This window comes from Mobula birostris, chromosome 11 (genome assembly GCF_030028105.1).
Source record: "Mobula birostris isolate sMobBir1 chromosome 11, sMobBir1.hap1, whole genome shotgun sequence".
Classification (NCBI taxonomy): Eukaryota; Metazoa; Chordata; class Chondrichthyes; order Myliobatiformes; family Myliobatidae; genus Mobula; species Mobula birostris.
This window is the reverse complement of record NC_092380.1, coordinates 58,613,029-58,632,299: the sequence shown is the minus strand read 5'-3', so window position 1 is coordinate 58,632,299 and position 19,271 is coordinate 58,613,029.

Genomic DNA, 19,271 nt, shown 5'->3' with positions numbered 1-19,271 from the left:
ATGGTCAAAATGATTTTAAAATAATCAAAAATCATTCTTATGCATATTGCCATTGAACGTTGCTGTTTGGAAAATTAATCCAACAACAAAAAAGGCTGTGGAGCTTATTTCTGCCTCTCGAGTATTAGGCATGAACACAATATTGCTTTGTGAGGAGACTTATTATTGATGAGAACCGTGAGCATCTTATGTTGGTGAAAATCAATTTCTCTATGAATCTCATATAAATTAGATGCGATGGATAGATTCTGCTCCAGTAAAAGTAGTACGATTCTAAGCATGGAGTATTTTATGAGGGCGAAGAATATGACCCTTCTCTCGTCTACCTTCCACGTTTAATTACTTTTGTAATCGAGAAATGCTGGAAAAGGCGAGGCGGCGATTAATCCATGATGGAAAATCGCACTTCAATCTGATGTGCGCACTAAATTTAACATATTCACTGAACTGTAGTTTTCAGCTAGTAAACTTTATCCGAACATCAGTCTGCATTCACCCGTTTTAAGTATAGTTTTAACTTAAGAATTTTGAAGAAAGTTGACATCTTCGTTTGTTCTTTCAGCTGAATTGGCTGTTCGGCTCAGCAGAATGAGAATCTCCAATGAGCCCTTTTTTTGCTGGATCTCATGCTCAATCATTCGGAAGAAAGTAGCTCACCTATATTCATGAAAGGCAAAATATGAAAAAAATAGTGGTTTTCGCAAGTAAATGGCAGGAGGGTGACTGAAAATCTGGCTAAATTGTGCCATGACAACATGTCAGGAAAACCAAAGACCATTGACTCCAACTGGAGGAAATCGGAAGTCCATGAGTTAGTCCACCTGGGGGAATCAGACATGGCGGGGGGGGGGGGTCAGCAAATTTAAGTTTTTCTGTGTTATCATTTCAGAAAGTCTACCCTGGGTGCAGTATTTTAGTGCCTTGACAAAGAAAGCTCCTCTGCGTTCTAAGAAGTTTGCGCAGGTTCGGCACGTCCTCTAAAACGTTGACAAACTTCTACATCGCGGCCTGGTATGGGAACACCAATACCGCAGAACGGAAACGCCCACAGAAGTAGTGGATACAACCCAGTCCATCACCCTCCCGACCTCTGAACAAATCTACACGGTGCATGGTTGCAGGAAAGCAGCATCCCTCAACAGGGCCCTCCATCACCCAGCCCATGCTCTCTTCTCGCTGCTGCCATCAGGAAGAAGGTACAGGAACCTCAAGTCCCACACCACCAAGTTCAAGAACAGTTATTACCTCTCAGCTACTGGCTCTTGAACCAGAGGTGATAACTCACCACCACATTGAACCTATTCCACAACCTACTGACTCACTTTTAAAGATTCTGCAACTCATTTTCTCGATATTTGTTGCATATTTTTTGTATTTGTATGATTGTTGTCTATTGTACATTGGTTGCTTGCCTGTCTTTGTTGTAGCGGGCTTTCATCGCTTCTATTGTTTTTCTTTGTATTTACAGTGAAGCCCGCAAGAAAACGAATCTCAGAGTAGTACGTACTTCGATAATAATTTTACTTTGAACTTTGACTGGGAATACTTTTCGAGAAGCGAAAGCAAAATGCTGCAAATTTCACTTTTTAATCACTCAGCGCTCCCGGCATCCAACTACAGACCAGAATAAACCGCGCCTTTTCCGAGAACGATAGACTGAGCAGTCTATCGAAAACTGCTTCTTGCAACACCTTGTGTCGGTATCTTTTAAGCATAATTCTCGTCTTATTTATTGGGCGTTTGTTTTTAAAAGTTACTTGTGCAAAAATAAATAACTTGCTAATTAACCCACTGAGCCCGAAATTAACAGCTATTGTTCATGTTAGACAATGCCCCCGGTGGAAGAGGATTTATATCCACGGAAACTCTGTGGGTTCTTAGGAGGCTGTTGAGGGTACTGAAAGAGCCACTGACCAAGCTAGGAGGTACCCAAAGAGGGGTGTGGTGTGTGTTGTTGGAGGCAGCTTTATTTGTTTTGCTGCTTGGCTGGACTTTCACATGAATCTCCGAATTTCTTCCTCCATTTTTTGAGTACTCTTGGGCTGGTAATCCCCTCAAGTCACAGTACTGCGAGCAGAGTGCTGTTCTGGGAGTCTGGAGTAGCACGTCCGAATGATGTTCCCTGTCCGTTGGAGAAATCTGAGAGTAATTAGAGCATTCATACTGGGGATGCTAACCGGAGAGACAGCTCTGACAGTGATTGCCTTTCCTGTCATTTGATTGGGATGATTTTTGAGAAGACAAGCATTGAGGTGACAGTCCACGTCTTGGAAGCACACAGAAGGGTGGAGACCCCTGCTATCCTGTAACTCGTGAGCATTATGTCTTGTTTGTCCTCTGATCTTTGACTATTCTTTTCCTCAGACACCCAAAGACTATGTTAATGCACTGGTAAAATTCTTCATTGACATCTGCTTTCACAGAGACGTGGTTCCTGAGAACAGCAACACAGCACATGTTTTCCAGGGTCTGTTGTTGAGAGGGTGGGCTTGTCTAACAGTGGAACAAGCTATTAATAATGAATGAAATAATTAATGAAGTCATTTCTTGACTTCAGCTTTCCAGCACAATTGAAGAAATGTATGCATGATGCTTATCATTGATTAAAACATGATTGAATTTTTTCTTTGCCTACTTAGTAATCTCTTCCAGTGACAGAGCTATACATAGTATAGGATGAAACTAATGAAGTTTACTTGTAAAATGTTCTGCTCAACTAGCACTGGGTACTAGTTCAATAACCTGGCAATTTGGTGACAATAAAATTAGAGGTGCTAGTAATATAAAACTGGATGTCAACAGTTTGCATCTTCAATTTAATCACTAGTGAGCAACTTATTCAAGCCCATTTTGAGGGACAATATAAACCTTCATTTAGAAAGGCACAGATTGATCAGTAATATAGTAGTCAGCATAGCTTTGCTATGAGACGGGTTGTGTCTGACTGAACTAACTACTTTTTCAAAGTAAGAAGGAGGGTTGATACAGGATTTGATTTTAACAGTGACTGAACATTACTCTCTTAATGACTGTGGTATAATTGAGTTTAATGCAATGTTTGAAAGCAAGAAGCATGAAACAACTAAAATTTCTGATTTGGGTAACACTGACTTCATTGTGTTTGCCCATTGGATAATGATGAAAAATTAATTGGAAGTGGCCAAAAATAATTTAAGGATTGTTGATGCATACGAGGGCAAGAAATTTGTTTACGTAATATAGTTTTACCAAATAATCTTCCAGTAAATACAGAAGACTATATCTGTAATGAACAACGTAAAGCTAAAATAATGCACAAGGGGAACTATTAAGAACATCAAAAGATGACAAGTCTGGAAACGTCTCGGCCTGAAACGTCGACTGTACCTCTTCCTAGAGATGCTGCCTGGCCTGCTGCGTTCACCAGCAACTTTGATGTGTGTTGCTTGAATTTCCAGCATCTGCAGAATTCCTGTTGCTAGCCCCACAACCTCACTTTTGTTCAAACTAAGTATATATTGGTGACCTAATATACAAAATGCTCTCACTGTTAATTGTACATGAAAGAATAAAGAACCAATTGTATGTATTTAACTTAAAAGCAATAGGTATTATTTAAATTAGGAAACTGAATTGATTAACTTCATAATAGGTTACTTATATAGCAGGTGGTTATTATAATCTATATGGTTTGTGTACTTGAAATCAAAACAAGATTTTACTTATCATTACTTTTACAGACACTGACCTTGTCTCTTTGCAACTACTACTTAACAGGAGCCTTTGATGTTTATTTTCATCTTCTTCCAGAGTGATTTAGATCATTAGCAACAAATGTAATTAGATTACAATAAAACTGTTTCTACAGGTCAAAGGTCATGAAGCAAATTGAAGCTTTTCTTTTACCAAAGAGGAAAGCTGAAGTTAAATGTTTGCGTATTCATACATTTTAGATGTGCCCAAGTCTTGAAAAATATTGGAAGAAAGTATTCCAAACTTTTTCTGTACTCATTAAAGTAAATTTTAAGCCTAATCCTTTGACTGCCCTATTTGGTATTGTTGGAAGGAAAGATATCATTTTGAAGACATCTGATCTGCCCATTCTGGCTTTTATCTCTCTTATGGCGAGGAGGGTGCTTTTGTTTAAATGGAAGGATGCTGTTCCGCCTAATCATGTTCAGTGGTTATGGCATGCCTAAATTTAGAAAAGATTGGTTGTTCAATTTCTGAATCTAACCAAGATTTTCAAAATTTGTGGGGGCTGTTTTTAAATTATTTTCATAATCTTTGACTTTTTGTTAAAGTACAGAAGTTGGTTAATAGTATATTATATTATCTGATAAGTTTTTTTTCTTTTTTTCCCAAACAGCTTTGACTTTGGTAATGGATGTAGATTCTTTTTTAATAAAGTTGTTTATATCCTAATATACGAATTAATCTAATCCATATGAATATAGAGTAAGGAGTTTGTTAATGTGATTCAGTATACTGTATCTGGTATTATTTTTTTCTTTTTTATAATATGTATTCTCTTGAACTCTGTATTCTTCTATATAGAAATCAATAAAAAAAATTGAAAAAGAAATGGTTGCTAATTATAAGATTGAATTTTGGCAAGTGTGCTTTTCTGTAAATTGAAGGGAGATTATCGACACCTATCTCATGGAATGTCATAAATCGCAATTCCAAGCAAGTTCACCAATGTACTAAAGGGTAGTTAGAACTAACAATAATATATGTTACCCATTTCTTTACCATAAAAATAACTTCTTAATGTACTGTCTTTTTTAATCAATTGAAATAAAATGTCAAACTTTCCCCTAACTTAAGAAAGAATAATTCTCAATAAACCTTGTGTAAGTCTGAAAGTCTAGATCCAGCACAAGGCTATTATTAGTGTGGAACTATGGGGCATCTGCCCTTCATGGCAGTGCATCTTGGTCCTTCATGTTGATTAGTTTGACGTTCACTTTAATGATTAGATTAACTATTTTGTCCATGACAATTAGTGAGGTATCACCTTCTGACATGTTTGATCATGTGTGTATCATCATGAACATAGAGACATTCTGAGAAGAACCTTAAATAAACCAGATGTATGCTCCAGAGCTCTCCATGTTTTGTGCATGTTATTTTACACAGACCAATGTCACCTCACTAGTGACTGGAAGTGCAATGGTTTACATACATCCATTCATCATAAAAATGTTCTGAAAAGAATCAAAGTTAACAAAAACTTCCAACCTTTCAGTCACTGTACAAACATGGTGGTAGATGAATTTGAAAGCTCGCAATTAATCATGGTAACTTCAATGTGCAGGTCTGAAATAATGGGCCTTGATTTCAGGATAAAACTCCAAGTTGATTATTGACTTGTCATAAGACCTTAAGACATAGGAGCAGAAGTAGGCCATTTGTTCTTGGCTGATTTATTATCGCTCTCAGCCCCATTCTTCTGACTTCTCTCCATAATCTTGATGCTCTTAATAATTAAGAACCTACCCACCCCTGCTTTAAATATAGCCAGTTACTTGGCTTCTACAGTCATCTGTGGCAATGAATTCCACAGATTCACTACCATGTGGCTGAAGAAATTCCTCATCATCTCTATATCAAAGGGGCATCCTTGTATTCTAAGGCTTTATCCTCTGGTCCTGGACTCCCCCACTATAGTAAACATCCTTTCAAAATCCACTCTTTCTAGACTTTTCAATATTTTATAGGTTTCAGTGAGCTCACCCCTCATTCTTGTAAGCTCCAGCAAGTATGGCCACAGAGCCATCAAATGCTCCTCAGATGTTAACCTTTTCGTTCCCTGGATCATTCCTGTGAACCTCCTCCAGATCCTCTCCAATGCACCATATCCTATCTTAGAAAAGGGGCCCAAACCTGCTCATAATACTTCAAGTGTAGTCTGATTTAAGTCTTTTAAAGCCTGTTTTCCAGCAACCACTTCTTTCATTCTGTTAATCTGTCTGTCCTTCTGCAGACTCCTTACTTCCTCAACAATATCTGCTCCTCCACCTATCTTTGAATTGTTTGCAAATTTGGCCACAGAACTATCAATTTCATCATCCAAATTACTGACATAAAAACTCAGTGGCTACTTTACTTCATAAATAAAAATGTATAATCAACCAATCAGGGGCAGCAACTCCATGCATAAAAGTGTGCAGACATGGTCAAGAGGTTCAATTTTTGTTCAGACCAGAATAGAGAAGAAATGTAATCGAAGTGACTGACCGTGAAATGATTATTGGTGCCAGATGGGGTGTTTTGAATATTTCAAAAACTGCTGATCTCTTGAGAACTTCATGCATAACAGTCTGTAGAGTTTACAGAGAATGTTGCAAAAAACAAAAAAAAATTCCGGTGAGCGGCAAGTCCATGGGTGAAAATCCCTTGTTAATGAGAGAGATCAGAAGACAATGGTTCAAGCCCACAGGAAGGTTATAGTAACTCAAATATACATATGTTACAATAGTGGTGTGCAGAAGAACATCTCTGAATGCGCAACATATCGAACCTTGAAGGGGAAGAGCTACAGCAGCAGAAAACCAGAAACATATATAAACGTCGACTGTACCTCTTCCTAGAGATGCTGCCTGGCCTGCTGCGTTCACCAGCAACTCTGATGTGTGTTGCTTGAATTTCCAGCATCTGCAGAATTCCTCGTGTTAACATATGCTCAATGGCCATCTTATTAGGTAATACGTAGTGGCCATTGAGTACAACGTGAAAAGAAATGGTCCCAATTTCATTCCCTGCAGAACATAACTAGTCACCAACAACCAATCATAAATGACCCCCCTTTATTCCCACTGTTTACCTTCTGCTGGTTAGCCAATCTTATATCCATGCTTATATCTTTCCTGTTACACCATGGGCTCTTACCTTCTTTAGTAGCCTTATTTGCACTATCTTGTGAAAGGCCTTCTGAAAATCCAAGTAAACAAAATCCACTGACTCTCCACAGTCTGTATTGTCTGTTATTTTCTCAGTTTGTCCTGCCTGACAAATTTCAGATTTGTCATACAAAATGTCACCTTAAGGAAACCAAGTTGATGTCGGCTTATTTTATCATGTACCTCCAAATACCCCAAAACCTTAGCTTAATAATAAAGGACTCCAACATCTTACCAACTACTGCAGTCAGGCTAATTTCCTGTTTTTTGCTTCCCTTCCTTCTTAAGGAAAGGAGCGACATTTGCAATTTTTCTGTCCTCCAGAACCATTTCAGAATCTAGTGATTCTTGAAAGATTATTACTAATGCCTCTGCAATCTCTCCAGCTACCTCTTTCAGAAATCTAGGGTGTAGTTGATCTGGTCCAGGTGACATATGCAGCTTCTGAACTTTCAGTTTCCCAAGCACCTCCTCCTTAGTTATAGTGAATACACTTACCTCTGCCACTGGCACTCTCAAATATCTATATATTGCTGGTGAAGACTATTGCAAAATACTGACTGAGTTCATTCACCATTACTTGTGTGCCCCATTGCTACCTCTCCAGTGTCATTTTCCAGCAGTCTGATATCCACCCTCACCTCTTTTTTACTCTTTATATACCTAAAGAAAACTTATATCCTCTTTTATATATTGGCTAGCTTACCTTCGTATTTTATCTTTCCTCTCCTTTTTAGATTTTAAATGCCTTCTGTTGGTTTTTAAAGTCTTCTAAATCCTCTAGCTTCCCATTGATTTTTTGATACATTGTACCCAAACAGGCCTTGGTGCGAAACGAAGCTGAGCAAATTCCGCATGTAAACTGGCCAATAGCCTCTCCAGTGGCCATGTGGGTACGCCTATGGTTGGTTATCCCAAAACGCGACCTGAAGCCGCGACCAAGTCGGGACACACGTAACTTGTATTGCTGTCGGGTCTTGGGTCAAGCCCCGGGGCGGAGGCCCCAGGGACAATTTCATATTTACGAGACAGAGCCTGAGAAATGCTCTGATGAGGGTGGTCGGCCTGCATCGGAGGTGGCCTGAGGCTTAGCTCCAGGGGCAAAAGCAAAAGCTACAGCCCCCTTCTCCAGTACTTTTATGCTATTTCAGTAGTACTTTTATGCTACTTTTGATTTTCCTTGTAAGTCACAGTTGCCTCAGAATACCTTGAGAATCCTTCTTCTACTTTGGGATGTATCTATCTTGTACCTTATGAATTGCTCCCAGAAACTCCAGCCATTGTTGTTTTGCCATCATCCCTGCTAGTGGCCCTTTCTAATCAACTTCAGCCAGTTTCTCTCTCATGCCTCTGCAGTTCGCTTTACTCCACTGTTATACTGATATATCTGATTTTAGCTTCTCCCTCTCAAACTGTAGGGTGAATTCTATCATATTATGACCACTGCCTCCGAAGAGTCCCTTTGCCCTAGTTAGTTACACCGATCACCCCTGCTGGGTCATAGACCTCCAACAGCAGCTTGCCAGAGTCCTCTGTCCTGAGCCAATCTTTCACGTTGTCCCCAGGTGTAGCCCACCTTCTTGTGATCAGCTTCAAGTTCGCGTTGCAAGGTGTTCTTCGACTGGCCTCTCTTCTGCTTTCATCTGGGATTCCACGTTAGTGCTTGCCTGGTGATTTTGGTACTTGGCTTACGCAGCATATATCCTATACATCCCCACTTTTTTTTCCCTAATTCTTTCTCTGCTGAAAGGTGTTCTGTTCTCTACCATAGATTGATGCTGCTGAGGACCGATGGCCAGCAGATCCGGAGGATTTTTTCCCAGACAGTTATTAATAAAGGTCTGCACTTTCCTAATTATAGCCTTTGTTGTCCTCCAAGCCCCTGCCTCATACCGAAGAACTGACTCCACGTTAGAGTTGAATAGGCTGATCTTTGCATGACTGCTCTTTGGAGCACCAGATGTTCCTGAGCTGGATGAAGGCTGCCCTAGCTATGTCTTGACATCTGCATCAGTATTGCCCTGTCTGTCAATGACATTACCCATGTAGGTGAAGGCTTCTGCATCCTCAAGTGGGCTTCTCTCGATAATGATTGAGTCAACACAGGTTGAGTTAATTGTGAGGACTTACGTTTTCCCTTTGCAGATCACTTACAGTGATGTAGTTGTCGGGTCTGTTGTTTTTTCCTGCATATGCTTTGGGTATGGGACAAGAGAGCTATATCATCATTGAAGTCCATTTCATCCAATTGATTCCATAGCGTCTACTGGAATCCTGTTCCTTTTCTGTGCTGTGGATGTCTTCAACATCCAGTTGATGATCATGTAACAGGAAAGGGACATTAGGATGTTCGTGTCTGACTCTTGTCTTCACCTGAAAGCTACTGGTGAGCTGTCCACTCTGTAGGACATTCCCTCGTATGAATTCTTGATCAGTCTGACCATCTTGCCTGGTACTCTGTAGTGCAGCAGGGCCTCCCTGTCTGTACTGTGGAATGCTTTTTCATAATCAACGAAGGTGACGTACAGACATAAATTCCACTCAAGTGACTGCTCGACTATGTTGTGTACTGTGGCTCTTTGGTCAGTTCACATTCTGTTCTTGTGGAAGGGTGCTTGTTCATCTACAGCATTCTTCATCCTCTCTAGTATTGTAGAAGACATTTTCTGGGACTGACAAGAGTGTGATGCCTCTGCAGTTGTAGCAGTTGCTAAAATCACCCTTCTTTAGATTCTTGCCAAGGTGGCCCTCTTTCCAATGTGTTGGTACTTGCTCTTTTTCTTCCCAGATCTTCTGAAAGACTGGGTATGGTATCTCTACTGTTGTGTCCAAGTTTTCCTTGAGGCTTTCAAAGAATATCATCTAGACCAGCTGTTTTACCATTCTTTAGCAGTTTTATTGCTTTCCTGACCTCCTCTCTGGTAGGGTTGTCACATTTTATAAGCAAGTCAGTATTGACTGGAGGGATGTCAAGTTGATTTATAGGAGCAGGTCTGTTCAGCAGTTCTTCAAAGTTTTCAGCCACTTGTTCAGCCGCTGCTCTGTTCTCACTATGGCCTTTCCATCCTGTCATTGACTGGCCTCTCAAGCTTATTGTACTTGTCGGACAGTTTCTTGGTAGTGTTGTATGGCTTCCTCATCTTGGCACACCCCCCTGCTGCTTGTTGTGCTTTTTCTGCCAGGTCGTCTATATTACTGCACTTGTCTGCTTTAACTCTCTTCGTCACTGCCCTGTGAGCCTCTATGTGCTCTTTCTGTGCTCTTACCTTTCCTGCTCTAGTCTTGCTGTTATTCATGACTGCTTTCCTCTGCCTCCTCACCCCGATCTTGCGTAGTGTTTCAGTTGAGATCTGTTCCTTCTGCTGGTTCTTTGAGGCACCTAGTACCTCTGGTCATGTCAAGACCAGCATCTCCTTAACTTTCTGGCATTTGTTGTATAGATCCTCTTCCTCATGCAGATAGAACTCGTTGCTGATGACCAATGGGAACGTTTTTGGGTCTGCATGTCTCTCAAAAAGTTGACGTTGAACCTCTGCCCCGTTGATGCTGATTCCACCCAATTCTTCTTCAGTCTTAGTTTCAGCTTTGCAACCAAGAGGTGATGGTCAGATGTGACATCATCTCCTCTTCTTATTCTGAAATCTTGAAGCGATCTTCTGAACTTCTGGGATAAACAGATGTGGTCTATTTGGTTCTCTGTTGTGTGGTCAGCTGACACTCAGGTGTTCTTGTGACCTGGGTGGGGGAAGGAGCTGCCTCCCATTCAATGCACAGCTGTCAGAAAAGTGCTCTCCATTCTTGCTCATCATACACAGTTCATGTGCTCCATCACGTTTTCATAGCCAGTGTTATCGGATCCTATTTTTGCATTAGTCTTCCGTGAGAATATTAATATCTCTCTCAGGATACATTTCTAGGATGTTCTGGAGTCAGTTGTAGAAAGCATCCTTGATTCCTTGGTTGCACGTAACACTGTATGCCATTCATTTTGATCTTTTTCTTCTTTGTTCTAAAGGGTGCCACGGTGATGCAAGGATCATGGGCTTTCCATCCTACCAATTCCTTCTGTGCTGTGATTGATAGCATGAATGCCACTCCTCATGTGTGCAGAGCATAATCTTCCTCATGCCCTTAATAAAGAAGCCATCAGCCGCCTCTGTGCCTCACTAATGCTGAGCAGACTCAGAATGATGTTCTTCATTTCGGCCGTCTTTCCACTTTCATACATGGTCTTTACGTTCCATGTTCCAATGTGATGGTCCTGGATGACAAAGGGATGATTGGCCCTGTGGCTTTCACAGACAAGTGGCCTTCATCACAAAATTTCAAACGTCTCCTAGGTGAAAATCCTCCCTCTCCCAGTGATGAGGTCTTTCGTCCTTCTGTTGACATTTCTGTAGCTCTAGGATTTTATGAAAGGGGTTGCTTGGACCATGCCCAACTCTCCTCCTTTCATAGCCAGGCTTGGGACTGTCCATGGCAGAGTTTCCTTTATGTTAATCTCTCCATATAGAGAATGGTGCAGGATGACAACTCTGGCAAAATCTGGCTACATTGGGAATCTTAGTGCTAAAAGTGTAGTCCTTAATAGAATAGACAGAGATGGTGGTGATGGAGCAGTCCAGGTAAATAACTGCACTTTATTTTACAGACGGCATACATTGTAGCCACTGGGCGCCACAGGGGGAGATGATAAATGTTTAGGTGGGGGATGGGGCACAAATTAGACACACTTTTTTCTGCTGGATTTTGTTGACTTTCTGGAGTGTTGTTGAAGCTGCACTCGCCCAAGTAACTGAAGACCATGCCATCATTCTCCTGAATTTTGCTTTCTAGAAGGCATTTTAGGTGTCAGAATGTGCTTCTGAATACCCAAACTCTGACCCACACTTGCAGCTGCCGTATTCATGGAGCAGGTCCAGATATGTTTCTGGTCAATGGTGACATGCTGGATCTGATACAGGGGAACATTGAGTTATCCAATAGAATGTTAGGAGAAGGTGATTAGACACCATGCAATAAACAATTATATAATTAAATACTATGGAGAATAGAGTGTTTTTTTTGGATCTGAGGATGGATAAAAATAGTCTATACATAGTCGAGGAAAGGTTTGTGGCTGTGATCAAAAGAAGCTGAGAATGACATTAGGCATGGCCTAACATATGCCAGTTTTCTGTCCATCCAATGAAAGAGGCCATGAAAAAGAATGTCACACGTTGAAGTTTAGTTCTTATTATGAAGCATCTTCATAGAGACGTCTGTGCTTCAGGTCAATGCACAGACCTTGACGCATGATAAGCTACATGTGCTGACACAGCAGACAGATCAAAGACTAGGAAAGGAGATATCAGAGAGATTGTGGAGATTTGAAGAATTATCTTGTAGGGGAAGCTGACAGACTCAGGAAGACCCATGTAAACATCTTGCTGTCAGCAAAATGTACCCAAGAATACAGTGGAAAAATTTGTGTGTTTGAATATACACCTGAAGTGAGGGCTGAGTTACTGACAGTGACTGAAGATGATCAAAAAATTACAGTATATGTTTATTTTGTCTGAAACCAGCTGTCTGTTTGGAAATAAAATTTTCTGAGTAAGTTGAAGTTTGGTTTCAGTAGACCTTCAGAATTTCTTAAGAGATAGAGAGAAGCAGCTTGGAGTGTTGATAGCCCATCAAAAAGCATGAATCTAGGCCTATGTGGTGATTTCCAATTGTCTACAGTTAGAATTTAATTATTTATTTCTATTAGTTGAATAAATTGCTTCTTTATTATTTTCTGCAGAGAATATAACATCAATGTTAGGCCCTTCAAAAAACACTGCACTATGCCTTTATTGCTGAAGTGAATTAAGGGGTATTTTTCAGTTTTAATTTCTGAAAACAAATGGAGTTTAATACTATCATGTTAACTGAATGAAGGCATTTTGCAGATAGCTTTATTGATAATTGAATGGACAGCATGTTAATTAACAACCTCTGTAAGCATTGCTGAATATTTGGGGGAGTACTAATGTCATAGGTAGATAGAGCGATGAGTGATGCAAAGTAATTTAGGGAGCCAGGTAGGTTTAAAGTATAGGACTAATTAGGTTGAAATCTCAGGATTATTCCTTGTGTGATCTGCTAGCGAGGATAGAATTAGGAGGATACCTCAGAAAACACGTGACTAATGAACTGGTGTGGAGGGGAGGGTTTTCGATATTTGAATCACTAGGATTGCTTCTAGGGCAGGAAGGACCTGTGGAACAAGGCTGACTGCACCTAAACTGGCAGAAACAATATCCTTGCATGAGCTTTATTTTGGAAGGTTTAGAATTAGAATTTTGTTTCTTACATCCATCTCACAATGTAAGGGAGTAAAAATCTTTTTCTTGCATCTCCATCGCTATGAACAAGCAATAAGGAAGGGAAATGTAGGAGGATATTACCTAGACACTAGGAATGTATACTTAATTGTTTTGTATACATGTATGTACAGTCAGATATGTAATCAGAACAACGTGTATTAATAAATCTGATGGTCTGGTGAAAGAAGCTGCCCTGTAGCCTGTTGGTTCTGGCCTTAACGCTGCGATACCGTTTGCCAGATGGAAGCAGCTGAAGCAGTTTGTGGTTGGGATGGCTGGAGTCCTTGATGATCCTCCAGGCCCTTTTTGCGCAACTGTTGCTGTAAATGTCCTGAATAGAGGAAAATTCGCATTCACAGATGTGCTGGGCTGTCTGCATCACTCTCTGCAATAACCTGCAAATAAAGGTAGTACAGCTCCCATACCAGGTGGTGCCACAGCCAGTCACGATGGGCTTGATGGTGCCCTTGTAGAAGGTCCTGAGGACTTAGGTACTCATGCCAAACTTCTTCAGCCGTCTGAGGTGAAAGAGATGCTGTTGTGCTTTGTTCACCACACAGCCAGTATGTACAGTCCAGGTGAGATCCTCAGTGATGTGTAGACCAAGGAACTTGAAGCCACTCACGCTTTCAACTTCAGTCCCATTGATGTCAATAGGGGCACTAACCTGGGGTTGTGTGGGGGCACTTTAAAATGGCAGCAGCTGGGTAGACTGATTCAATCTAGGGAATCAAGAAGGTTAATTGAGTAGAGAGAGGCAGATTTGGGACCATAGGAGGGCTGGCAGGCTCATCTGCCTTCACATTAATGCAAGGAGTATCAGAGATAGATGAGATGAGGGATGGCTCTGTTGGTAGAAAATGAAATCAAATCCTTAGAATGAGGTGACAGGATCAGAAGATGTATAATCCTTGTTGTTGTTGTTCACTTGCTAAGTTGAGTCCAACTCTTCGTGAAATCATGGACCATAGGGCCCAAGAAAATTGCAAATGTCACTCCAACTCCACTCTTTAAGAAGAGAGGGAGGCAAAAGATAGGAGATGATAGTCTGACTTCAGTGGTTGGGAAAATTTTGGAATCCATTATTAAGGATGAGGTTTTCAGGGTACTTAGAGGAACATGATAAAGTAGGCCAGAGTCTGCATGGTTTACTTAAGGAATCTTGTCTGACAAATCTGTTGCAATTCTTTGAGGAATTAACAGGCAGGATAGACAAACGAAAGTCAGTGGATGTTGTTTACTTAGATATTCAGAAGGCCTTTGACAAGGTGCCACACACGAGACTGCTAAGCAAGATAGGATTACAGGAAGGACACTAGTATGTATAGAAGATTGACTGATTGGCAGTAAGGAAAGAGTGAGAATAAAGGGGGCCTTTTCAGGTTGGCTGCTGGTGACTAGTGATGTTCTGCAGGGGTTTATGTTGGAACTGCTTCTTTTCACATTATATGTCAAAGATTTAGATGACCAAGTTTGAGGATGATATAAAAATAGATCGAGGTGCAGGTAGTGTTGAGGAAGCAGGGAGTTTGCAGATGGACTTAGACAGAATAGGAAAATCGGCAATGAAGTGGGAGATCGAATGGAGTGTAGGGAAGTGTATGGTCACACACTTGGTGGAAGGAAAAAAAAGGTGCAGAGTTTTTCTAAATGAAGAGTAATTCAGAAGTCAGAGATGCAAGGAGACATGGGAGTCCTCATGAAGGATTCACTAAAGGTTAACTTGGAGGTTGAGTCAGTAGCAAGGAAGGCAAATACAATGTTAGCATTCATTTTGTGAGGACTAGAATATAAAAGCAAGGGTGTAATGCTGAGGCTTTATAAAGCATTGATCAGACCACACTTGAAGAATTATGAGCAGTTTTGGGTCCCTTATCTAAGAAAAGATGTGCTGGCATTGCAGAGGGTTCAGAGGAGGTGTGTGAGAATGATTTTGCAAATGAAAGGGATAATGTATGAGAAATATTTGATGGCTTTGTTCCTATACACACTGAAATTAGATTATGAGGACACTCAGTCCTTGTTTATTGTCATATAGAAATGCATGCATGCATTAAGAAATCATACAATGTTCCTCCAGAGTGATATCACAAAAAAAACAAGACAAACAAAAGACTAACACTGATAAGACCACATAATTATAACATATAGTTACAGCAGTGCAAAGCAATACCATAATTTGATAAGGAGCAGACCATGGGAACAGTAAAAAAAGTCTCAAAGTTCCGATCCACTCCCGATAGTCCCTGATAGCAGGCGGCAGAAGGGAGAAACTCCCTCTGCCATAGACCACCAGGCACCGACAACTGTCGATGCATTAGAAGCACCCGATCACAGCCGACTCTGAGTCCGTCCGACAACTTCGAGCCTCTGATCAGCCCTTCGACACTGAGCACTGAACACCATCTCTGCCGAGCGCTTCGACCCCATCCCAGCTGCTGAGCAACAAGCAAAGCTGAGGATTTGGGGCCTTCCCCTCTGGAGATTCTGGATCACACAGTAACAGCGGCAGCGAAAAAGGCATTTCAGAAGTTTCTCCGGATGTTACTCCATTCTCTACGTCTGTCTCCATCGAATCAGGATTGTGCATGGCACCCTACTTGACAGATTACAGATATCATTCACTGGAGTGGCTGCATCACACCACCATCTTCTCCTCCTCCTTCATTTAGAAGAATGAGGGGGAATCTCATTGAAACCTATTGAGTACTGAAAGGCCTAGATAGAGTGGACATGGAGAGGATGTTTCTTACAGTGGGGAAGTCTAGGACTAGAGGGCACAGTTTCAGAATAGAGAGATGACCATTTAGAACAGAGATGAGGAGAATTTATTTAGCCAGAGGGTGATGAATCGGTGCAACTCATTGCCACAGACAGTTCTGGAGGCCTAGTCATTGAGGATATACACAGCAGAGATTGATAGGTTCTTGATTAATCAGGGTGTTGAAGGTTAGAGGGAGAAGACAGGACAGGGGTATGAGAGGGATGATAATCCAGCCATGATAGGATGGCAGAGAAGATTTGATCAACTGAATGGTTAATTCTCCTCCTGTGATTTATGGTCTTATGATCTTATGTGCTTAAAGCATGAAAACACCTCTTGGATTATGGTATTGCATTTACAGAAACATGGCTGAGGGAAGGGCAAGAGTGGTTGCATAAAGCTCTAGCCTATAGTACTCTCACAGATGACATAGGCAGTGCACAGGAGGGAAGTAGTGGTCGTGCTACTGATTGTGGGGAATATCATATAGATTCTAAATTCGAGAAAGGCCAAATATGATGGTATCAGAAAAGAATTGGCAAGTGTGGATTGGGGCAAGCTGCTTTCTGGCAAAGGTGTACTTTGAAAGTGAAAGGCCTTCAAAAATGAAATGTTGAGAGTACAGGGAACCTTGGTTTTCAAGAGATATTGAGGCCCTGGCTAAGAGAAAAAAGAAGGTGCATAGCTGGTATAGGCAAGTTGGTACAAATGAGGTGCTTGTGGAGTACAAGAAATGCAAGAGAACACTTAAAGAAAGAAATCAGGAAGGCTAAAAGAAGGAAAGAAGTTGCTGTAGCAGACAAGGTGAAGGAGGAGCTTAGGGGAGTCTACAGGTGTGTTAAGAGCAAAAGGATTGCAACGGTCAAAATCGGTCCTCTGGAAGACCAGAGTGGTAATCCATGTGTGGAGCCAAAACAGATGGAAGAGATTTTAAATGCATTTGTTGCATCTGTATTTACTTAAGAGACAGCTATGGAGTCTATAGAAGTGAGGCAAAGAGATGTGAACTTCATGCACCCTGTACAGATTACAGAGGAGGAGGCGTTTGCTATCCTGAGGCAAATCAGGGTAGATAAATCCACATGGCCTGACAATGTGCTCCCTCAGACCCTACAGGAGGCAATTGCAGAAACTGTTAGGGCCCTAGCAGAGATACTTAAAGCATTCTTAATGACAGAAGGGATACCAGAGGATTGGAGGATAGCCAATATTTTTCCACTGTTTAAAAAAGAGGCTGTAAACACAAATCAGGAAATTACAGGCTGGATTGTCTGACATCACTTGTGGAAAATTATTGGAAGGTATTCTGAGGGACCAAATATATAAATATTTGGATAGACATGGACTGATTAAGAATAGTCAACAATGGCTTCATGCGTGGTAAGTCATGTCTAACCAAACATATAGATTTCCTTGAGGAAGTTGGATGAAAGCAAGGCAGGTTGATGGGGAGTAGGTAACTTCAGTTGTTTCGGCATGGACTAGATGGGCTGAAGGCCCTGTTTTTGTGCTGTACTTCTCTATGACTCAATGACATAGAAGTCTATGGACTAATTGCTGCATGATGAAATTAGGACAACTGGGTACTCTCAATCAATGAAGACATGGTGGGCTAGATGACCTGCTTCCATTCTCTGTAAGTCTATGACAGAATACTTTGGAAAGATATCCTGGAAGGCTCGTACAAAGAGGCAATGTGATATATCTCAGGAATAAGAGAAGAACAATCAATTTTCTGGGATTGTACTATATTCCTTCTGCAGCCAACCGGAATTAGAGAATTTGAGATGCAAGCAGGTTTCAGAAAGATATAAAAACAATTGGATTATATGTAATATTGTGGGATTTTAACAATCTCTATACTGGGATTGCTTTACAGCAAAAGCCTAAGATTGGGCAGAATTCATTGTACATCCAAGAGAACTTTTTGAGATGACATGTATATAATTCTGTTAGAGACAGGGCCTCTTCTTTCATTGATCTTATGAAATAAAGCTGGGCAGGTGATGGAGGAACACTATAGGAACAGTGACTATAATTTCAAGGCAGTTATAGAAAGGGCTAAGCTTGGTCCTATTGGGGAAGGCTGATTTCAGTGGCATAGGAGGACCTAATGAAAATAATTGGAAGCAGATACTTGTGGAAAAATAGTATCAGAAATGTGGGAATCTTTTAAAAGAGTTTGTGAGAGCTCAGGGCCAGCATGTTCAAGTAAGGATGAAAGATAAAGATGGTGACATTAGGAAATCTTACAAAATAAAAGATATTGAAGATCTGACCAGGGCAGAGAAGGAAGGTACAAAACAACTAGAATCAAATGAATCCCTTTAGGAATCTAGAGGATGTAGGAAAGAACTTAAAATTAAATTAGGTGAACCAAAAGGGGCAAGTAAGAGTAAGCAGAATCCGAAGATATTCTGTAAGTATGTCCAGAACAAGCTGTGGCTGGGGAAAGAGCAGCCAAAGGATAATACATATCTGGAGCCAAATGCTGTGGGCACAGTCCTAAATGAATACTTCAGCTATATTCACCAAAGAGAAGGACTTGGAATGTACTAAGTTCAGGAAATGTCACTTTGATAGTCTGAAGCACATCAGTATTAAGAAATTGAGGTTTCAGATTTCATGGAATGAATAAGATTGATAAATCCTCAGGGCCAAATGAGGTTTATTCCAAGATATATTGAGAAGGAAGGGAGGAATAATTGGAGGCCTGAGGAATAGTTGTGTCTTTGTCAGCCATGGCAAGCTGCCAACTGATTGTTTCTTCATTTAGGAAGGGCAGTGGGTGCTACAGGTTGCTGAGCCTTATGTCAATGGTGGGGGTTACATATTTCAGATTCAGATTTATTTATCAGAAGTACATCAAAGCATACAGCAAAATGCGTTGTTTGTGTTTATGTCCGACACCTAGGGATCTGCTGGGGGAAGCCTGCAATGTCATCACACATTCTGGCACCAACATAGCATGTCCACAATGCTCAAAAGACCAACACAGGACACAGCAAAATAAAACACAACAGGCAACAAAACAGCAACAGGAAAACAAGCCCCTTTTCCCATGTTGGATTAGATCAGATTAGATTAGATTGTGAGGACACGCAGTCCTCTTTTATTGTCATTTAGTAATGCATGCATTAAAAAATGATACAATGTTCCTCCAGAATGATATCACAGAAACAAGACAAACCAAGACTGAAAAACTGACAAAAACCACATAATTATAACATATAGTTACAACAGTGCAAAGCAATACAGTAATTTGATAAAGAA